This window comes from Schistocerca serialis, chromosome 10 (assembly GCF_023864345.2).
Source record: "Schistocerca serialis cubense isolate TAMUIC-IGC-003099 chromosome 10, iqSchSeri2.2, whole genome shotgun sequence".
In the NCBI taxonomy this organism is placed as follows: domain Eukaryota; kingdom Metazoa; phylum Arthropoda; class Insecta; order Orthoptera; family Acrididae; genus Schistocerca; species Schistocerca serialis.
This window is the reverse complement of record NC_064647.1, coordinates 89631189-89655472: the sequence shown is the minus strand read 5'-3', so window position 1 is coordinate 89655472 and position 24284 is coordinate 89631189. Positions and strand designations below refer to the sequence as shown.

The 24284-nt window shown below is 42.5% G+C and overlaps 2 pseudogenes; one reads left to right on the top strand and one right to left on the bottom strand.

The window, feature by feature from the left end:
• Nucleotides 1-1400: 1400 nt before the first annotated feature.
• Nucleotides 1401-2072, bottom strand: LOC126424564 (uncharacterized; annotated as a pseudogene).
• A 2693-nt stretch (nucleotides 2073-4765) lies between these two features.
• On the top strand, nucleotides 4766-4883 carry LOC126425594 (5S ribosomal RNA; annotated as a pseudogene).
• The last annotated feature ends 19401 nt before the right edge of the window (nucleotides 4884-24284 follow it).

The window sequence follows — 24284 nt, the reverse complement described above, 5'->3', positions numbered from 1 at the left end:
CACAATTGTTTTATAGCATGCATAAATGTTTACAGTTTTCCACAGTGATATATATAAGTCAATCTTCTCCTATAAAAGAACACATTTACATTTCACACTTTACATCACTGTTACATTCTTATACATACATTTCACTTTACAGTAGGGGACATCGACATCATCTATCATAGTATAAGTATATATTTTCATTTTACAATTTACTTTTCTGGTTGGATGAGCATATATTTTTATTTTACAATCACTTTTATGATCAGCTTCATTATCAATTACACTTATTATTGCACACTTCCTAACATGATTACAATTTTATTTCATGACAAAGGAAACACTGAATTTCTTTTTCTTGTTTTTATTTTCAGACTTTCTTCCGGTTTAACACTTTGATAGACACTATGTCAACACTTTCAGCGTTTGTCCGTTTTAACTCTTTGACAGATAACATCACTGCGCACATGTCTAGCATGCAGTACAGGTCTATCAAAAATCATCTCTTCACTGTCTTCCGATGTCCTCCTTGTAGGACGATATCTTACTACATCTCTATCTGGGCGCTGATTTACGATAGTGTTTTTAACAAATATTTTTCTGCAACAGTTATCTCCCATAATTTTGAATACAACTTTAAAATAGTCATTTCAACATTTGCAATACTTGCATAGACAACAAATAATTACCATTATCGCCACACCAGAACCCGCGAAACTCCTGAAAGAAAACTGACTGAACGAGAAAGTTCTGAATGCACTTCTCTCCTTATACTCAATTTCACTCTGCAATTCATCAGACTTATGTCCTGGAGAAGTTATGTCATCTAGCTGCCTAACTACAGGCTGTATCGGCAAATCTATCTTAAGTTCACCTATTTTTTCTTTGTTGTTTACTATGCAGCAATCTATTTCCATACTCAAGTTTGGCACAATGTCACTACTAGGGAAATTTATTCGTATTATATGTTCAGATTGTGTCACCGTTTGAGCTGTAAATCCACGACATTTACCTAAAAAATTCAATTTTCCTGTATCTTGGTGCACGATATCTGTGCGTCTTCCTTCGTGATAGATGACGGTGATGCCCTCATCCATTGGGGCAACAAACAGCCGTTCATTATTACTTAGTGGTGTCCATAGACTTTCACTCAATACCATTAATTTTGCACGCAATCCTTCGGAACTTCTCGCACTGGTTACAGCATATTCGCCTCAAATCTCTCTTGATCATACGTAAACAAGAGAATGAAAACCTGTTTGCATATTCTGAGGCTCTGGTTTACTATTTTTCACTGTAACTGCTCGTTATTTTTTCGCATACTGCCGTTTCGCGTCATCAATTAGCAGTAGCTCTTTCTTAGGGGCAATATAGATAAATAAACGCCTCGTTTCGTCCACTTCTGACGCTAACGGTACTATTCGCTAGAGGTTGTACACATTGTCTTCTACTAGCGGGATATTCAGCACGTAACTTAAGACGTTTCCAGCTACGAAAACATCCAGATCAATAATTCTGATCAACTGATAACCGCCGTCGCCCAAAAATGCGACAAGGAACTGCTTATTCTTGATGTCGTCTTTTATCAGTTCTAGATACTTCACGATCTCTACTGGATTGATCAGATGTGGCTCTAGAATGCCTTTCTGAGCGTTAACAATTGCTGGTATTAACATATCATATTCCCGCTCTAGCTCATTGAATATGCCCGTAAGTTGTTCATTAACAGTGATAAAAATAAGTGCTCTCTGCAACCGTTTGTCAGTGCTGTTCTCAAATTCTACTATGTGCCGGTTAAAGCTAGTCAAGGTAGCTTTACCTATAGTCACTTGCTCCTTCGAAAGTCTGAGCAGCTGTTGCTGTTCTCCTTCTAAGATGTCTATCTTCGCCTTGAAGTACGTAGCGTCATCTTCGTCTAGGGTTCCGATCAAAATTTTACTGATCTCGCCCACAAAATTTAAGATCCCTCGTTTCTGTATACGGGTTTCATGCAGTGCTAATTGTCCAATTAGTCCCTGCACCTTTTCAGTTTTTCGTATGTGCCAATTTGTTGCAAATCCTGCACTTTTATACTCTGCTGCACTCATGTTCAGTAGCGCTAATCTATCCTTACAATACGTAATTGCCCGCCTCGCGAGAACCTCGGTGTGCACAAATTTTTCTTTCAGTTACATCAAGCTGAAATAACTCGCAACTTTCCAAGTTACACTGTAAAGTTTCACTACACTCATGCTATCGCAATACAGCTCGAATGTTCGACCCGATAGCTGAGTGGTCAGAGCGATGGAATGCCATGCTAAGGGGCCCGGGTTCGACTCCCGACTGGGTCGGAGATTTTCTCCGCTCGGCGAGTGGGTGTTGTGTTGTTCTCATCATCATCTCATCCCCATCGACGGGCAAGTCGCCGAATAGGAGACAACTAAAAAGACTTGCACCAGGCGACCGGTCTCCCCGACGGGAGGCCCTAGCCACACGACATTTCTCAGTCCAGGTGACGTCTGGAATTTCGTTACGTGCGTATATGGTTCTTGTGTAGTGTGCTCAATTACTGTGAGCAGGAGAGTACCGCCGGTGATGCAGTACGGGGATGACATCTGGAATTAGAAAAGCGCAGCATTATCCGAGCGGTCTAGGGCGCTGCAGTCATGGACTGTGCGGCTGGTCCCGGCGGAGGTTCGAGTCCTCCCTCGGGCATGGGTGTGTGTGTTTGTACTTAGGATAATTTAGCTTAAGTAGTGTGTAAGCTTAGGGACTGATGACCTTAGCAGTTAAGTCCCATAAGATTTCACACACACTTTTTTTTTTTTTTTAATTAGAAAAGCTGATCAATCTATTGGCGTGAACCGTAAGATACTTGTTTCGTTTCAGGCAGATTACCACATTAGGCCCCTTTGTTCGCACAACTGTGTACGGACCTCGCTATTGCGTATCTATCTTACGCGATCTGCCTCTTCGTACGCTCTCATCAAACAACAGAACCTTATCCCCACGACCAAATTCCTTGGGATTCTGCGTTCTGTCACAGTAATTCTTACTCTTCATTTTACATTGCGTCTTATGCTCTCTCGCACACCGGTACATTTCTTGCATGCGCTCCTTTAGCTCTGCCACATAATCGTCAAAATTGTACCTCATTCCAGCCGGATCTATCTGTAGCATCCCTGGAATATTACATCTTCTTCCAAAGAACAACTCATGTGGCCAATATCCTGTCGCACTGTGCGGTGTCGTATTATATACAAAAACCGCTAATGGAATCCAACTGTTCCAATTTGTCTGCGCTCTATTCACATAATGCCGCAAAATCTCCGTTAACGTTCGGTGCGTCCTTTCTAACGCTCCGTTTCTTTGGGGGTGGTAGCTGGTTGTCTGAATCTTTTCAATACGCAGAAATTTACACACTCATGAAGTTATTTCCCATATGACTTAACAATACTGACGGTATCCCATACCTCGGTATAATCTGCGCGCTACTGTATCGGCATTTTGCCTGTCAATCGGTTCAGCTACGATAAACTTTGTCGTCGCATCTTGAAACGTTAGAATATACATGCTTCCGCTGTCCGTCTGATTTAATGGAGCTACTATATCAATATCACACCTTGCGAAAACATATTCAGGTGTTTTCGTGATTTCTAGACGCATCTTTATGTTTTTCCGAGTGCACTTGTTCTTCGGACACTTCCTCTACAACTTTCTTCATACCGTTCCACACAAGGTATTTCTTTTTTCGCTCGTAGGCCTTTTCTATGCCCTGGTGTCCTTCAGTGAGAGAATCGTGAAACTGTTTTAATATAGCAGCTTTTTCGCCTTCACTTATATCTTCCGCCATTATTGGCTCTGCCGTCTCTCGTTTCCTGATACACTTTTCTGTATCACTCATACAGTTTTCACACTTCCGAATATAATCTTTCACAATCAGCCATCCGGTGTGGCCGAGTGGTTCTAGGCGCTTTAGTGTTGAACCGCACGACCACTACGGTCGCAGGTTCGAATCCTGGGCATGGATGCGCGTGATGTCCTTAGGTTAGTTAGGTTTAAGTAGTTCTAAGTTCTAGGAGACTGATGACCTCAGAGCCACTTGAACCATATGAACCACAATCCTCAGCCCATCTGTTTTGTGTCCTGTGTCCTTGTCGGCCATGAGTGCTGCCTGCTCGCGTGCTCAACAGCCCCGCTGTCTTCGCCTGACTCGTACTACGGCTTCCGCGTCCGCCGCATCCTGACCTAGACTATTGTTGCCTTCCGGCACCTGCCGCCCTCACCTATCTTATTCGCGAGACCGCGTCGCCGACTTGGTTCCGTTTGCCACTCATGATAATCATACTCTTCCAGCTTCAGCCTAAGCTTCATCAGTCTGGGTGAAGGAATGATACTACCTATCCATGTTAGAGGCCTATGGTCAGTAAATATCACGAACTTTCTGCCAAATACGTAAGTTCTAAAATATTTCACGGCCCAAAAAATGACCAACATCTCCCTTTCACTCGTAATGTACCCTCTTTCCGCCTTGTTTAGCGTCCTCGAGGCATAGGCAACATGTAAGGCACTTCCAGCTTTTCCCTGACTCAACAGAGTTCCGATGCTTGGTAGGCTAGCGTCAGTCGTAATAATGAAGTTCTTTTCAAAGTCCGAATACTGTAGTATAGACTGACTTACCAGCTTCTCCTTCGAATACTGAAAAGCATTCTCTTGCTCAACACACCAGGTGAAAGGCACTTCTTTCTTTAATAATTCGTGTAGCAGTTTCGCGATTTTGCTGAAGTTGCTTATAAAACGTGGCAACGGCCTTGCCGCAGTGGATGCACCGGTTCCCGTTAGATCACCGAAGTTAAGCGCTGTCGGGCGTGGCCCGCACTTGGATGGGTGACCATCCGGACCACCGTGCGCTGTTGCCATTTTTCGGGGTGCACTCAGCCTCGTGATGCCAAATGAGGAGCTACTCGACCGAGTAGTAGCGGCTCCGGTTACAGAAAACCGTCATAACGACCGGGAGAGCGGTGTGCTGACCACACACCACTCCTACCCGCATCCTCAGATGAGGATGACACGACGGTCGGATGGTCCCGATTGGCCACTTGTAGCCTGAAGACAGAGTGCTTCTAAAACGTCGCTAGTATCCCACAAGGCCTTGAAACGCCTTTAATTACTTTGTTGTTCTGGGCTGTGGATACTCCTTTATCGTCTTGACCTTCTCTGAGTCTGGCCCTTAAACCCTCAGCTGATATAATATTGCTCAAGTAGCATACTTCTTTTCGTAAAAACTCACACATGTCCTCCGGTAGTTTTAAATTGTGGAGTCTTAGTTTTTCAAATACTTCTGCCAGACGCGCATTGTGTTCTTCTAAAGAGGAGCCAAATGTGACCACGTCGTCCAAGTAGATGAACAGCTTATCGCCTTGCACCCTATCACAACAGAGTTCACCAGTCTCTGGAACGTACTTGGAGCTGTTTTCATGGGCATTCTTTTGCACTTATAATACCAATTAAGGAGTGCTGAAAGCCGTATTTTCTCTATCCTCTTCGTCTAATAAAACCTGATAATAACTCTTCGCTAAACCCAGGGTCGAGAAGTTCTTCGCCTTACCAAGACCATCAAGAATTTCGTCTATTCTTGGTAACGGATAATTTTAATTTAGGGAGATCTCATTCAGTCGCCTGTAGTGAGCGACTATTCGCCACTTCTGCTTCCCACTAGCATCTTTCTCTCTAGGCAGAATTATTAACGGAAAGCTCCACCCACTATTACTTGGTACTACACACATCAAAAAAAGTTCACACTCACCTCGGTTCCGGAACCTGTACAGAAAATTGGAATAGAGATCAACATAAACATCATTTTCGCCCTTTTTATTGCCTATGAAAACCACACATTGCATGTTGTACCACCATAAAGCGAGACCTTCAGAGGTGATGGTCCAGATTGCTGTAACACTGGTACCTCTCATATCCAGTAGCACGTCCTCTTGCATTGATGCATGCCTGTATTCATCGTGGCATGCTATCCACAAGTTCATCAAGGCACTGTTGGTCCAGATTGTCTAACTCATCAACAGCGATTCGGCGTAGACCACTTAGAGGGGTTGGTAGGTCTGTCCCAGAGGTGTTCGATAGGGTTCATGTCTGGAGAACATGATGGTCACTCTTGTCGACCAATGTCGTTATCCTGAAGGAAGTCATTCACAAGATGTGCACCATTGGGGCGCGAATTGTCGTCCATGAAGACGAATGCCCAGCCAATATGCTGCAAATATGGTTGCACTACCACTCAGAGGATGGCATTCACGTATCGCACAGCCGTTACGGCGCCTTCCATGACCACCGGCGGCATACGTAGGTCCCACATAATGCCACACCAAAAACAGCAGGGAACCTCCACCTTGCTGCACTAGCTGGACAGTGTGGCTAAGGCCTGTGTGTCTAAGCCTGACCAGGTTGCCTCCAAACACGTCTCCGACGATTGTATGGTTGAAGGTGTTGTGTTGGCAGAAGAGCCAACGCCGTGTTACTAGTGGAGGCCAAAATGCACGCGTTTTAGCTCACGCAGGCTGGCGTGAGGAGGGAAGGACTATACTGACGTGAGGTCTGGAACATGACAAGGAATTAGAATTCAGAAAGCGGACGTAATTAGTTTGATACTTAACTTTAATCCATTAATGATGAACGTCACTCTTGACGGTACATGATTCACAACATTATCTGTTCAGAATAGTAACTGAATATGGCGCCTTGCTAGGTCGTAGCAAATGTAGCTGAAGGCTATGCTAAACTGTCGTCTCTGCAAATGAGAGCGTATATAGACAATGAACCATCGCTAGCAAAGTCTACAACTGGGGCGGGTGCTACGGAGTCTCTCTAGACTAGACCTGCCGTGTGGCGGCGCTCGGTCTGCAATCACTGATAGTGCCGACACGCGGGTCCTACGTATACTAACGGACCGCGGCCGATTTAAAGACTACCACCTAGAAAGTGTGGTGTCTGGCGGTGACACCACAGAAGGCATATGCGATACTCATCAGTGAAGAGAACGTGATGCCAATACTGAGCGTTCCATTCGGCGTGTTGGTTGGCCCAACTGTACCGCGCTGCATGACGTCGTGAAGTTGAGCATCGTGCAGCCTATTGTGCACAGTTTGAGTTGTAACACCACATCCTGTGGCTGTACGAAAAACATTATTCAACATGTTGACGTTGCTGTCAGGGTTCCTCCGAGCCATAATCCGTAGGCAGCGGTCATCCACTGCAGTAGTAGCCCTTGAGCGGCCTGAGTGAGGCATGTCATCGACAGTTCCTGTCACTCTGTATCTCATCCATGTCCAAACAACATCGTTTTGGTTCACTCCGAGACACCTGTACACCTCCCTTGTTTAGAGCCCTTCCTGGCACAAAGTAAAAACGCGGATGCGATCGAACCGCAGTATTGACCGTCTAGGCATGGTTGAAGTACAGATAACACGAACCGTGTACCTCCTTCCTGATATAATGACTGGAACTTATCGGCTGTCGGACCCCCTCCATCTAATAGGCGCTGCTTATGCTTGGTTGTTTACATATTTAGGTGGGTTTAGTGACATCTCTGAACAGTCAAAGGGACTATGTCTCTGATACTATATCCACAGTCAACGTCTATCTTCAGTAGTTCTGGAAACTGGGGTGATGGAAAATTTTTTTTGATGCTTGTATATAGGGGACGACCACAGTCTTCTCGTTTTTGCTGTAAATGGGGGAGGGGGGGGGGCATTCGTAGTATGAATATAGTGACGAGTTCCCTGCACGCCTCCACTTAAGGTGTTGAAGCTCCAACGTGCCTTGTGTGTCGAACGCCTTGCAGCTGTCAACCTGGTAGGCTTTTGGTTAGACCTCACATCACTAACATCTATTTTCGGAACTTGTTGGTCTGGAGTACCTGTAGTCTGTCTGGAAACGCTGTTAGCCCTGTTGTTAAAACTCCGAAATTCTCTGATGCGGCAGAAACAACTCTGCTTTATGATGATGGAATTTGTTTCTTAATTCCGTTTTTCTTGAGCTAACACGGATTTATATTGCCCTACCTCGTACTATTTGGTGTTGGTGGTAGCGGTGTCACATCTTGAAGCACTGATCTTAACGAGAATGTCCTCTCTGCTATTGAGGTGTGCTATCGAATCAAGTCCGTTTTCTGTAAGAAGCCTGTTTTTGTTGGTCCTATATAACTTTGCTCTGCACTCCTGTAGCCAAATCTAATGATAGTTGATTATGACATAGAAAGTCGGAGCCAATAATCGCGTGTGGAGGTACCTGCATGCCGTATAGCGACTTGCGTATCTCCCACAGTCACGGCCTTGGAAGCAATAAGTTCACGTCGTCTAATGTCAGCAGCATTCGTCGTCTGTGGGCTCGCTAATGGCCGCTACAGTGCAGTGTCCCATGATGCCTCGCGCTCCACCAAGCTGTCTCCATTCGAGTACGTGAGAGGTCGTACTTTTCCGGAACCACACAACCGCTGAAACGCGACGGTGGCCTCCATAGAGAGAGAAAGATGGCGGTGCTTCTGGTGCATAACACTAAGTGCAAAATAGCATGAATATCTGCCAACTGTAGAGAGGTGTCAATAGACTCCTGCTCGTGAGAAAATAACGTGGCTTGTAAAGAAGGCGGTAGTTTTTGGCATCTAAATCCTCCATAATGTGTGGTCGCGAAAAATTAACTGCACTTTGCAAATGCTGCTATAGTTATGATGGGTTTCTATGTCCCAGCACTACTTCATAAAGCACCTGGCGGATTTTTCTCTAGAGCTTGGGCCACACGTGACAACAACATGAGTTTAACAGTCTCAAACTCGTTTGATGATAGTGGAGAAGCAATTAAGTCACTTTCGAGATGTGAATGTTCACCTAAGTTGTTGGGAGCAGCAACAACCTTGAGCATATCATCTTGAAAACCATAACCATGTAATATTAGTTCTATGATATTAAACAAAGTTTGAGGTTGATCCAGTTGGAATGTTGGAAGTTTACGCACCACACCCATTTTAATTGTATGGCAATTCAGCTTCTGTTGAATTTGTTAGGTTTTGCACATTACGTGTGGCGAAGGTTCTGGGCATAAGCCCGGCAAGGATAAGCACCTGGTGCACAAAATATGCCGGTGTGCTGTGAAAATCGGCGCGGTATCAAGGTTGACGTGCGCTACATTCGCGTTATGAGGCTGTATAACGGTTTGCTCAACTAGCATGTTTCAGAGCTTATGTACTGGGGCAGAAGCAAAGTTTTTGAGCACGGTACTCGTTCCCTGGACGATTTGCGCTAATCGCAGTAGGCACGAACGACGGGTTGTAGAGCAGTGTAGTAGAGAAATCATTATAGCCGAAGCCAGGTTCCCACGAATGAGTGGCAGTTGGAAGAAATGGAAGGTTATGCACTGGCGTGGTAGCAACCATCACAGTGGAGTCTGACCATCTTGTTCCAATCATTGTGAACGAAATGATGACTGAATGAAGTTCATTGTCAGCTGCTTTATTGCAGATGGAATAGCTAATAGTTTGATTGCTTTTAGTGAAGCAAGTTCGCTGCAGTAGACCGCTGTTCATCGTAGTAAAATAAAGTTTCAATCTTGAAAGAACGAACAATCTACGCTTTTGGGGGTCATTACTGCAGTTAACAACTCACTGAGGGCCAGTAATAAGCAGTCGACACCCCGAATTTAGCACAATAACTACTTTATTGCTACTTAGTACCCATCTCATAACTTGATTTGCTCACCAGAATCCCGTACATCGTCCAGCGTAAACCAAAAAGGTCTCCTTTTTCTTCACCTCGTTTGGAAAGAACCTGCAGTTTCCCCTTTTAATCTGTCCTTAAGGTATCGATTTCCTATGGAATGTTTGTTTCGGCATGTTGCCACGAACAGAACAAACATATTCCTCCCATTTCAAGAACAGTTTTAACCTTATTTCTAGAAAATTAAATTAATATTTTGTACTAAATATAAACCAACAGAAATATTTGCTTCATTTTTCTTGTGGGTATGATAGACAAATAGTAGGTACCCTGTTTGGACTGTAATTATCAATAAAAATGACTCACTGTAAACAAATAAATACTTTTATGACAATAAAGTTGTTGTTCAAAGAATATTCTGTCCAAAACAATATGCAAATCTATGAAAGGAAAAATAACTGGTAAGGATTTGATGTAGAAAACTAACGGTATGTACATTTTAAAAACATTAACTTAATTACTTGCAGAGTGTGTATGTAGAATTCAGTTTAGTTTTGAAATGATGAGATATTTCAATAAATATAGGATTGCATACTTCCATTTTACAGGTACTAGCTTGATATTTGTTTAATTTTGAGCCTTGGGTTCATTATTTAAGCATTAAATGACGATGCTGTTATTTAATATGGATTTCTTTCCTTGTAGGTCACAGAGGGCACAGAATATACACAACCACAGAATGAAATATTTCATATCATAAAAAAAACGGAATGTGAAAGCAAATTGGTCACTACTTTCTGGCTGTTTTCACAGAGCACGTGCTTTTTAACTTGTTCAGTATAAAATCTGAAGAAAAACTTTGGAACTATTATTTTAATGCGTTTTTAATGCCGTTTTTGTCTACGCTTCTGTTAATTATTAGTTCTGACATCGTTTCCAGTCTATTTTCATGCCACACAGTTATTTTTACCAGGAGGACATAATCCTGAGAAAAACTTTATCTGAAAATAATCATTACAAGTCACATTACTGGCACAGCTTCACAAGAATTACTTATGCAGTGTATTTTATTAGTCACTACATGGAATGAAATAAGCCAGAGCATTGAAAATGACGGTATGTAAATAAAGAATACTGCATTCACAGAGCAGGTGGATTTTTTCTAAATCTATCACTGTGTTCTTTGGCCAGTATTTCCTGTGCGCACTGTGTCCCATTTCTTCACATATGACTGTGACTGAATAACACTGTAACACTGAAAATCTGTGTTTTCACCCTTTTGTGAGCATTCCTCTCTAATTGCTCATCCTTTATCACCATTAACAATGGCAACTCCCACACCTTCCATCCCTGCAAGCATCCCCCAAGGCTCCATTCTCTCTCCTCTACAGAACCAATATGCCCAAACCACCTCCATCAGTCCTCCTTCTTCAGTATACTAGCTCTCTGTCCTACACTATAGAAATCCCAACGATCCCTCCAACTCCACCTCCATCAACTTACTACCTGGTGTAACCAGTGGCTCCCCAAAGTCAACCCTAGGAATTAATTGTGGGACACACCACCCACACCTTCCATCTCCATGACTTCTATCTTACCATTTATGACCATCATATCCAGCTAACTAATACACTAAAATATATTGGACTAACAATCGATTGGCAACTAATGTGGAAACCTCACCTGTTAACTATCCAACAGAAAGCCCGCAATAGACTATTACTACTAAAACTACTAACTGGCCAAATTTGGGGATTGAACACCTCTACTGACCTCCATACCTGTAGATCCTTGATGTGTCCCATCTTTTGTTATGTAAATGTTGCAGGAACCTCTGCCCAACACGAAGTTATATTAGCCCCTCACATCCTGGGATGCCATGCACTCTGTGTCACTTCTCACACCCAATTTCCTTCCCCCCATAACGATCCTTTACCAACACACAAAATTTCCGCCTCTCCTCACTCACAGTCAACATCTCCAAACAATCTAAACCATTCGGAAACTAGATTCGAATAATGCTATTATCTCCCCACTACTTTCAATCCTCATGTGCTGCCTTGCGTTTACCGACACATCCTACCAGCTTTCCACCTACACATCCTCCACATGCTCTCCCCAAGAAATTTCAACCATCTCCCCCTCCCACATCATGAACTCTGCCCTGACATTTATCCATCCTACCAGCTAAAGGACCACACCACTCAATCCACATTGTCAGGGGTTCCTCTCCCTCTCCTCTCTACATTTCATTACCCCCTTTTCCCTCATCTTCTTTTATTTTCCCAGCCTCTTTTCGCACCAACTATTAGTATCGCCAGTTCCCCTTTCTACTCTACCTCCCCCCCTTCTGTCCCAACAGCCACTCCTACTCCATCACTGCTATGCACCAATCGTCTATCCTTATACCACCATGTTCCTACCCTCTTCACTAGCAAACCTTTTCCCCTTCGACAACTGACATCCTATCGCACGGCAGGTACGTCCAGTCTCTAGTGACAGGAAAGTGCTTGTTTTATATATTAGTGTATTGGCAACATGTTTTAATTTTACCTTTTATTATTACTGTAACTACTAGTGCAAGAAGTCTTCTCTTATATCTAAGAACTTCCATTTTATTTTTCACCTTTGTTGTTGTTGTTGTGGTCTTCAGTCCTGAGACTGGTTTAATGCAGCTCTCCATGCTACTCTATCCTGTGCAAGCCTCTTCATCTCCCAGTACCTACTGCAACCTACATCCTTCTGAATCTGCTTAGTGTATTCATCTATTGGTCTCCCTCTACGATTTTTACCCTCCACGCTGCCCTCCAATACTAATGCCTCAGAACATGTCCTACCAACCGATCCCTTCTTCTGGTCAAGTTGTGCCACAAACTTCTCTTCTCCCCAATCCTTTTCAATACTTCCTCATTAGTTATGTGATCTACCCATCTAATCTTCAGCATTCTTCTGTAGCACCACATTTCGAAAGCTTCTGTTCTCTTCTTGTCCAAACTATTTATCGTCCATGTTTCACTTCCATACATGGCTACACTCCATACAAATACTTTCAGAAATGACTTCCTGACACTTAAATCTATACTCGATGTTAACAAATTTCTCTTCTTCAGAAACGCTTTCCTTATCATTGCCAGTCTACATTTTGTATCCTCTCTACTTCGACCATCATCAGTTATTTTGCTTCCCAAATAGCAAAACTCCTTTACTACTTTAAGTGTCTCATTTCCTAATCTAATTCCCTCAGCATCACCCGACTTAATTCGACTACATTCCATTATCCTCGTTTTGCTTTTGTTGATGTTCATCTTATATCCTCCTTTCAAGACACTGTCCATTCCATTCAACTGCTCTTCCAAGCCCTTTGCCGTCTCTGACAGAATTACAATGTCATCGGCGAACCTCAAAGTTTTTATTTCTTCTCCATGGATTTTAATACCTACTCCGAATTTTTCTTTTGTTTCCTTTACTGCTTGCTCAATATACAGATTGAATAACATCGGGGAGAGGCTACAACCCTGTCTTACTCCCTTCCCAACCACTGCTTCCCTTTCATGTCCCTCAACTCTTATAACTGCCATCTGGTTTCTGTACAAATTGTAAATAGCCTTTCGCTCCCTGTATTTTACCCCTGCCACCTTTAGAATTTGAAAGAGAGTATTCCAGTCAACATTGTCAAAAGCTTTCTCTAAGTCTACAAATGCTAGAAACGTAGGTTTGCCTTTCCTTAATCTTTCTTCTAAGATAAGTCGTAAGGTCAATATTGCCTCACGTTTTCACCTTTAAAACGTTTTAAATTCAATGAAACTACCTCCACTATCTATTTCTTGTTTTTCGTCTCATTTAATGTTTTATTGTTTTCAACTGACTGAAGAGTGGATAGCCGATAGTGATGACTGCACACTCTCCTGGCCATATGAGGAACAGGGGGATGAAATAACAATAAAGACAACAAACCGTGGGCAATGGGAAGATATTTCCAGAATGAGATTTTCAATGGGAAGATACCTTTCCAAAGGGGCCAAGGGACTAGACATTCACATGTAGCTGGTGATGCCATCCGTAGACTGGAATGAGAAAAATTAGAAAATTCTCGCCACTGCCAGCAGTCGCACTAGCAACAATAATAAACTGACGGAGCATTGTATGTCTGCTGTTCTCAATGTGGTGGCAAGTTGACGTCGTTCCATGTAGCTACTTACAAATATCATTGTCTGCAGAGTTTCGAGTTATATACAGTGTGGTCCATTGACCGTGACCGGGCCAAATATCTCACGAAATAAGCATCAGACGAAAAAACTACAAAGAAGGAAACTTGTCTAGCTTGAAGTGGGAAACCAGATGGCGCTATGGTTTGCCTGCTAGATGGCGCTGCCATAGGTCAAATGGATATCAACTATTTTTTAAATAGGAACCCCCATTTTTTATTACATATTCGTGTAGTAAGTGAAGAAATATGAATGTTTTTGTTGGACCACTTTTTTCACTTTGTGATAGATGGCGCTGTAATAGTCACAAACGTGTAAGTACGTGGCATCACGTAACATTCCGCCAGTGCGGGCGCTGTCTTTTCAACCGGTCGCTGAGCCCAGTGATGTGAATGACGGGATCAGTCCAGCTGATGTTAACTGCACAACAGAAGCAGAATTAACTGACAACCAAATCATTGAGGCTGTAACTCGCACAACCAATGAGAACGAGAAAGACGATGACAATGAAGAAGACAATGAACCTTCGGATCGAGTGTCACATACAGATGCTAAAAATGCATCTGTTAGAGTCCATCAATACGTGGGATGAAAAGCTGTACGTCTACCCCAACAAACATTTTGTGGATTAGGAAACGGAGGAACATTGCGGCAAAATCGAGTTTGTCGTCTGCTAACTAAAATTACAGATTTTTCTCGCCCTGCTTAAGAACAAAACATTGTTTACTCTTTGATTTCTCATGTTTTAAACAGTTAAGAGCAAATCAGCTGTGTGTCAGTGCAGTACTGCTAATATGGAATGCACAGACGTTACTTCCACTCACAGTAACAATATCTTAACGTACGGTAAACACGCACCTCACAATGCAGACACTACTGTACATTATACTTCCTTGTAAGATTTTTTAGTGTGTCAACGGTTTGTTTTCGTTTTGTTACTGTTTTAACATAAAATAATATTTCAGACAGTACTTCCAATTGCAAATTAAAGTTGCACTGTACTGTATTGTGATGTTATGGGTCAATAAAAGTGTTCCTCTGATAATCCGACAGTTTTTGCGTTCCGACCGTGCTCCTAGTTCAGCAGGCGACGGTTTACCGATGTTCTACTGTATTTCACTTCGTACACGCTAAATAAAACACTTCTGGTTATTAATGATACTCTTTAGGTAGTGTCAGAGTCAACAGAAAAGGTGTTCCAGAAATATTGAAGAAAAACGACAATTTATCATGAGGCGAATTCAAGGCCCAGATGAAAGTTCAGTCGTTGCAGCAGAGTGGCAAGACACAAAAACAGTACGGAACACCTCCTAAGGATGTACCATTAGTTTCAAGAAAAGTAAGAGGTGATTCCATGTGCAGCATAGCTTGTCCAAATGTCGTAAGTTTGTACAATAGCGTAATGGGCGGTGTGGATCTCTCTGATGAGAAGCGAGAGAGGTACTGCTATAGAGTTGAACTGCGATCTCGAAAATAGTGGCACCGAGTTTTTTTCTTGTTTTTATAATGCACGCAGCATACATAGGAAATGGAGAGCAGCTTTTAACATTCCGTTTACAGTTAGCAAGAGAATTACTGTCAGAATTCTCATCAAGAAACGACATGGGTGTCCACCTACATAAAAAAAAAATAAAAGAGCAAACAGCAGTGGTGTTCCTGACTTTCAAATGTGGATGAACATCTATCAGAGAAAACTGTCAAGTGTAGGTGTTATCGTATGTGCAGTACAAGAAAAGAAGGAAAAAGTACAAGAATAATATGCTCAAACTGCACTGTCGCTATGTGTGTAGATCGATGTTCCATAACATCTTGTAATCAAATTTTTGTTAATATTTTGTGAATAAAAGGTAATCTATCAGCCTTGTATATCTCATATGTTGTTTTGCAGTGTCAGTTTTTATAATAAACAATTCCTAAAAAGTTTGATGATATCATATCACAGTCAGTGGGGAGCCATCTTCCCACACAAATTTCCAGAACGAATGACTGCCTAAAAACATTTTTCGTTTTTGAATGGTATGGCTTATGTGCTTCACAGCAGGTCATTGAACAAACTATCACCCGTAATAACCTCTGAAAAATGTGCCCACGAAAATGTTAAAATTTTCTTCCTATCGTGTAGCACACGTAAATTATGCAGCCATTTTATGAAACTTTTGGACACGGGGAGAAACGTCTTTTGCGCTGATTGGCTGAAAGGCGTGACAACGCACTACTCTGATGCAGCAGTTGCAACTGATGACGTCATGTCATCAGCTTCATAGGAAGTTACTCGGCCTGGCCGCTCAAGAGTAGGAAGATGAATGGCTGATTTGTTTGCTGCAAAAAGCCAATGAAATTAATTTAAAAAAACGAGATGGTATGATGAAGCCATGTTGGTCGTAGACTGTGACGACGCTCAGTGGCGGGAGGAAACAATGGCACAACAGCAGTGAAGAGTAAGCTGATGTATCAATGTGCATCAGACTAATTTCTGTGTGCTAATTGGCTTCAGTGTCTAGGAGACTAAATTATTAAAATACGGTACCGTTACCAGTGAATTTTAATTGTCTCGATCGTGGTCCATCAATCTGTTAGTTTAAAGTTTATGTGAAAGGCTACCTGCACTGGGTAATTCATTGGCAGATTCAGATGTCTTCGAACGTTTGCAATACTAACTGAATTTGCTGTGTTTTACCAAAAATGACTGATTATGACAACACTTATCTTCTTTTTTTATGGTACATTCCATCCACTAGCTGGGAGTGGTCATCAGCTGGAAATCAACTCAAAAGGTGATGGGGAATTACTCTTTTTTCTTCCCATTGCCGTGTAACCACATTTAAATCGTCCACAGTTTCTGGAAAACAAGTTACTGATGGCAAGAAGACATCATTCTATTGTGTAAGGAGTGAATCAGTGGAAATTACGTTTTTTTTCTTTTTTAACGGACTTCTACCTCAGTTTCAAGTTTTAATTTTTTTTTCGAGAGGATTTTATTACACTACGTTTATGCTTGTTGCAGTGATTCTTACTCTTCTTGCAAGCTTTACACGGTATTCCTACTAATATTCTGAGAGACTGCAGGGCACTCTCACTTCTGATTTGATGTTATGCCGTTTCATGTTCTTAGGGAACGTGACCCATATTTTGATTTGACATCATACATCATGATAAAATGGTGGGCAGTAGTTAATGCTCTTGCTTGTGTGCTCTAGGGAAGGAATAACGGTAAGCTTTACCTGCGTTCAAAGAAATAGGGTGCCAATTTAAACGACTGCAGTAAGAGAGCAGCCGGCTACGGTGGCCGAGTGGTTCTAGGCACTTCAGTCCGGAACTGCGAGACTGTTACGGTTGCAGGTTCACATCCTGCCTCGGGCATGGATGTGTGTGATGTCCTTAGGTTGGTTAGGTTCAAGTAGTTCTAAGTTCTAGGGGACTGATAAATAATGTCTTGCGACGAGGGCCTCCCGTCGGGTAGACTGCTCGCCTAGTGCAAGTCTTTTGATGTGACGCCATTTCGGCGACTTGCGCGTCCATAGGGGTGAAATGATGGTGATTAGGACAACACAACACCCAGTCCCTGGGCGAAGAAAATATCCGACCCAGCCGGGAATCGAATCCGGGCCCTTAGGATTGACAGTCTGTCGCTCTGACCACTTTTTTTTTGCGCTGACCACTTTTTTTTTATTTTTGTTTAATCTCATTTTGTTCGTTTCCGTTCGTTGCATCTGCTCGGGGCGGATGTCACAAGACATCCGTTTCAGTTCGTCGCTGGTCCCTTAACTCAGTTTTTTTTATTACAGAGGGCAGCTAACCCTTTGATAACACTTTGTTCTATATTGTTCGCTGAATTTGTTCAGGGCGGACGTCCGATGACACGCGTTCAGTTTATTCGATATAGTTCGTTGCGTTTGGTCTGGGCGGACGTCACAAGACATCCGTTCAAGTTGATCGTTGATTATTTGACTCAGTTTTTTTTATTACAGATAGCACGCCGCCCTGTGGCCGAACCCGCTGAGCTACCGTGCCGGCGACCACTCAGCTACTGGGGGCGCACTAGGGGACTGATGACCTCAGATAGTCCCATAGTGGTCAGAGCTAGTAAAAGAGTACGGCGACGATGGGCCGAGGGAAGCGCGTTCTTTCTGCGGAACCTGGGAGGAAGCATTTTCAGACGACCGAGTTCCGCGGGCACTTTGTGCAGGCACGTTGGTTGGCGCCGGTCGGGATGCAGCCGCGTCCATGTAGATTGACTAGCGCCGAGAAGTCGCCGCTGCAATGGCCAGCGCATTGAAGACCGGCTATAAAGCAGAGGATGGGCCCTTGTTAGGCAGAAAGCCGACAAAACAATTGTGAGCGTTCTGCGAATTTCAGTGGGACAGGCCACTGGCGCCCAGACGTCCAGAGTCTGTTACAAAACATGTTAGTCAAAGCACGAGGCTTTTAGTGAGTTTATGGCCATTCTTTGGAAACTTTGAAGTGGACGCAACAGGGGAGATAACAAGCTTTTTATGGAGGGGTGTGGTTCCATCCTGGTCATGCTGTTAGCAAAAGACACGGCGTAAACGCGCGGGAAAGAGGCTGCGAAGCTGAATCTTTTTTCCTTCTCTCCCAGTTAACTTTAAAGTCTTTGATCGGTCAAATCGGTGTATGCACAGCAAGGGACACTCTCCCAGCTTCGAATGCTGGGCTCCAGCTCGTGCTTGGCTTGTTCTAAAGTGGGGGAAGTCTAAGATGTAAATGTGGTTTGCTACCGAGCTGAGGAGGAAGCGGACAGAAACAGAAGAGATCTCACTCTCGTACTGGTCCTTCACTAGTAAAGAACTGCAGGTCTTTACCTAAATGGTGAGACTTGTGTCCTTTGCTAGTGTACCACTTAGAGCCTGTGCCAGTCACCTTCTGAACCATCAGAGGTACTGCTTCTAGCATCACGCACACAATGAGTGATGGGTGGGTGTACTTATTTGTCTTAAGTAGGCCGTCCAAACATTTGACATATTCTGTCACACATAGTCATGGCATGGAGTCATATTGGTTCGGCAGACCAGCAAATGGGTCCACTTGCACGCTGGAATCCATTGTGGTTTCAGAGGCTCATAGGAAAATACCTGCGTTCCGAATTAACTGAACGCGAGACCACGTACTTGCATTTTTCGGGCACGCGTCATTAGTAACAGATTGCGGCCGTCCATGAAGTCAGTCGCCGAACGCATCGTGGAGTGCCGTCCCGACCAGCAGGAGGGTAAGGTATTCGCTGCTACAGTGTAGGGCTCCAATATATGTTTCTCTGCACCCTGTTCTTTCGAACCATATTTTTCTTTCTGAAATGGTAGAGTATAGATGCTTGGTTGTGGGGTAGTTGTTGTGCCATACCCCAGATTCACGTGTATGAAGTCAGATAGAGCGATTAGTGTTCTGGTTAATGTCGTGTGTTGATCCCCAGCTGATCACTTTCTCCACCATAGACCCCACGTTAGGGAAAGCGTTTGTAAAATAAAAATGTCTGTGTGACGTTTCTTTAGACATTTTTGTTGTCTTGTGATGTTGAGGGTGAATAAATCTATTGTCTTTTAGATCACAACTTCTCCCTAAGTTCTGATTAACAGCACCTTCCCTTTTTATTATTAAAGTCTAGATTTTAAACATAAGTAGAAGTCTTTCAATTCATCAAGAAACATGTGCATCATTTGTGTGCTGCTTTATAGGTTTGTTGATGTATTTTGTTGCGCTGATTTTGTTGACGTGGTGACCTCAGTTTTAATTTTCGTAACGTGGCTGGGATGATTGTTAAAATGTGAAATGTTAATGATAATCTTCTCTGTTTATTAGAAGTACGAATACCACATTTGCTCCCAGATGGCTGAAATTTTGCCACCTAATTCAGGATTACCGGTAGACTATCATTTTAATGAGACCTGCAGCTAGCAGAAACGACGCACTATCCATTACTGATTTGCTTCATAGTCCCACTAACTGTAGTTCGCTAATTTAGGGCTTATTTTCATTGAAATTCGCCATGCACATCCGACGTTACCTAAATGTGACCATTCCAGGACTTTGGATTGGAAGAGGAGGAGCAGATGATGAACTTCATTGCCAAGTCTCCAGACCTCACACCTTGCGTCTTTTGTCTGTGGGGTTACGTAAAAGACCGCGGTTGTATCCCTCCTATGCCTGACACACTTGAAAGTCTGCAACATCGCATTGTTGAAGCTGTGAATTCGATAACGAGAGACCAGCTGCTTCGTGTGTGGGCGGAAATGAGCCATCGCTTTGATACTTGTCGTATAACACATGGCGCTCACACTGAATACATAAAAAATTGAACTTTTCTGTTTTCGGGCAGGTTGGAGTTGCGTTTGTACCTTTTGTAGTTTGGAAGCAATAAATGCTTGAAACGTGTTGCTTCCTTTCGAACAGCCCTGTATTTTATGAATATTTTAATACAGTTTTCAGTAAAAAAAATAATAAATGCCATATTTTTCAATTATTCCATCCCATTTCTCCTTTATGAAAAATTTCGAACTATAACAACTGAAGAATCCTAAAAATAAAAGAGAAAATTCCAGCTGTAAGTTGTGTGTGTGTGCTTGTATGTGTGATACAGATTTTATGACACACTTATTTCTAACTGTATCATGCAGTCTTTTGCCGCGCGGGAATAGCCGAGTGGTCCAGGGCGCTGCAGGCATGGACTGTGCGACTGGTCCCGGCGGAGGTTCGAGTCCTCCCTCGGGCATGGGTGTGCGTGTTTGTCCTTAGGATAATTTAGGTTAAGTAGTGTGTAAGCTTAGGGACTGATGACCTTAGCTGTTAAGTCCGATAAGATTTCACACACATTTGAACATTTTTTTGCAGTCTTGTGTGTGCGGCTGTGTGTATGTGTGTGATAATCTAGAAAAAAAATCCTAATTGGCATGTAGATGTATCCGAGGATGTTGCAAGCACCAGCAAGGACAACCTACATATACTGCCAGATATTCATTATCTGTAGAAACACGTTTCGATGTTTCCAGAATGCGATTTTCACTCTGCAGCGAAGTGTGCGGTGATATGAAACTTCCTGGCAGATTAAAACTGTGTGTCCGACCGAGACTCGAACTCGGGACCTTTGCTTTTCGCGGGCAAGTACTCTACCATCTGAGCTACCGAAGCACGACTCACGCCCGGTCCTCACAGCTTTAGCTGCCCGCGAAAGGCAAAGGTCCCGAGTTCGAGTCTCGGTCGGGCACACAGTTTTAATCTGCCAGGAAGTTTCACGTATCGATGTGTTATCGGCTTGGAATTACTCAGGGATTGCTTTTCATAGCATTTACAAAAGTTTCATTTCTACAACAGCAACGATAATGCTATTCTAAAATAGATTTGCTTTTGTTAATAACTAACATGAGTAAGAGATCGCCGATGTGGAAAAGAGAGAAGTACGCTGTCTGCTTCAGAAGTTTTATCTCCGACGGAAGTTAAATTAGATCATCGACAATTTCGAAACTGAGATACATGTGCTGAGGAGAGAAAATTACACTTTAAGTAACACTGCCCTGCAAGCATTCGAAGTGTGTTCTGGAAGTAAGTACATGTGCTTCTTCTACTTCCACAAGGCTACTCTGTATTTCGCAATTAAGTGCCTGGCAAAGGGTTCATCAAAACACCTTCAAGCTATTTCTCTACCATTCCACTCTCAAACAGCGCACGGGAAAAACGAACAGTTCAGTCTTCCCGTGCGAGCTATATTTCCTCTTATTTTATTATTATGGTGATTTCCCCCTATGTATGTGGACGTCCAAAAAATATTTTCTCGTTTGGAGGAGAAAGTTGTTGATTGAAATTTCAAGATTTGACCCACCGCAACAAAAGACATCTTCGTTTTAGTGGCTGTCACCCCAATTCGCGTATCATATCCGTGGAACCCTGCCCCCTATTCCCCGATGACACAAAACGAGCTTCTCTTCTTTGAATTTTTTCGATGTCCTCCGTCAATCCTATGTGATGCGGATCCCACAACACACAGCAACATTCCAGAAGGAGGTGGACAAGCGCAGTGTAAGCAGTCCTTTAGTAGACCTGTTGCATTTTCTAAGTGTTGCCAGCAAGCATTTGCTTCGTTTTCCCCACAACATTATTTATTTTCATTTATTTATTTTTATTTCATATATCATGTTCCATAGCACCAAATTGAGGAACAGGTCTACATGTTCATGGTACTAGTCAGTACCTGAAATTATAACAGAGGAGTAATAAGAGATAAAATGAAACTTATATCAGTCATATGCAGATGACAACCCATAAGTCTAAATAAACATAATTTACAACATAACACAGGAATTAGCTTAATTTTTAATTTTTTCAGGTGTTCCTGGACAGAATAAAAGGTCGTGAGGAAGGTCTTCAGTTTAGACTTGAAAGTGCGTGGATTACTGTTAAGATTTTTGAATTCTTTTGGCAGCTTACTGAAAATGGATGCAGCAGAATGTTGCACGCTTTTGTGAGCAAGAGTCAAGGAGCTGCGTTCCAAAACATATTGAATTTCAGCCTAGTATTAAGCTCGTTGGAATAAGCTGATATTGTCAACAACAAATTACGTGAAACAAATTATGTATTGAGAGGCCAGAGTTAGAATTCCGAGAGTAGTGAACAGGGGTCGACACCACCTACAGTTAGAACCGTTCGTTTACGAGTCAAAAATACCCTTTTTGAATTGGAGGAGTTACCCCAAAAAGTAGTACCATGCGTCATAAGCGAATGAAAATAAGCAAAGTAAACTATTTTTCGTGTTGAACTGTCACTTATTTGAGATACTGGTCTAACGAGTAATAAAGCACCATTTAGATCCTGAACATGGGCTTACCACGACAGTTTACCATCCATCTGAAGCCCCAGAAATTTGAATTGTTCGCTCTCACTATTCGTATGTCCATTGTGTCTAATCAAAACGCCATTTTTATAGAATTGTGCGTTAGAAACTGTAAAAGCTGAGTCTTTCTGTGATTTAGCATCAATTTATTTTCTACGAGCCATTAAGTTATGTCCTTAACTGCATTATTTGATACTGTGTCACTATTGCACACAGCATCCTTCGCTACCAAGCTGGTGTCATCAGCAAACAGAAAAATTTACGTAAACAAGAAACAGTGGCGCACCAGCACAGACCCCTGGGGCACGCCTCACTTAAATGCGCTCTGTTGGTATTGCACAAAGCAGCTGTTCTCAGTCCTGCGGAAAATGATCTTCTGCTGTCAGTTCTTAGAGTAAGAGGTAAACTAATTTTTCACTTATTCCATAGTAGACCAACTTATGCAGTAATATTTTGTGATCAACACATCAAACGCTTTAGTCAGATCAAAGAAGACGCCCCACCTTCGCAACCATTTATTTAATCCGTCCAGAGCCTCACAGAGAAAAGAGAATAAGTCTTTTCCGTTGTTAAACCTTTCCTATAACCAAACTCTACATTTTACAGCAAATTATGTGAATTACAATGATCAATTATTCTTGAATATGAAGACTTTTCAGTAACTCTAGCAAACAGAGATGGCACAGAAATAGGTCTAAAATTGTCGATATCATCCTTCCTTCTTTTTCATAAAGCACTCTAATCTGTCAGGAACTGACCATTCCGAAAGGAAATGTTACAGATATGGCTAAGTACTGGGCTAACATATGCAGAACAGTACTTTAGCATTCTGCTACATATCCCGTCATATCAATGAGAGTCCTTAGTGATTTAATTATTGACTCATCTCCCCCTTGTTGGTATCACAGATGAGTATTTCAGATAACAGTCTCGCAAAGTTATGTGATCGTTCCAATTTAAGTTATTTGTAACTGTAATACCTAAGTATTTAGTTGAATTTACAGCCATTAGAGTAGTGCAATTTGGCGGATTCCTTTTCGTACTCATGTGGTTGATTTCACACTTTTCATTATTCAGAGCCAAGTGTCAGTTTTCTGCTACAATAAAGCAACAAATTATACAGTAAAACATCCTGGCAGATTAAAACTGTGTGCTGGACCGAGACTCGAACTCGGGACCTTTGCCTTTCGCGGGCAAGTGAACGGAACAAGAAGAAACCATAATAAATTGTAGTATGGTATGTACTCTCTGTCAGTGGTTCGCGAGGTATGGACACAGAATATAGAGTATACACAATGGACATTCAGCTGAACTACGTGAGCCAAAATTTTGTGCGCATGCGCGAGTCTTGTCATACTGAAACCGAGTAAACTTATGTGTTTGGAGCCAAAGGCGAACGGATATGTTTTGTTTATTTTGTAATTGTTCATTTCAGATGCTGGGCTTACCTACAAGTTAACAACTGTTTGATTTACTGTGGAAATTAGATACATATAATTAGCAGTTGTAAAAGAAAAGACGGCACAGAAAAGCCCTTACACTGTAATAAATACTGTATGTAAA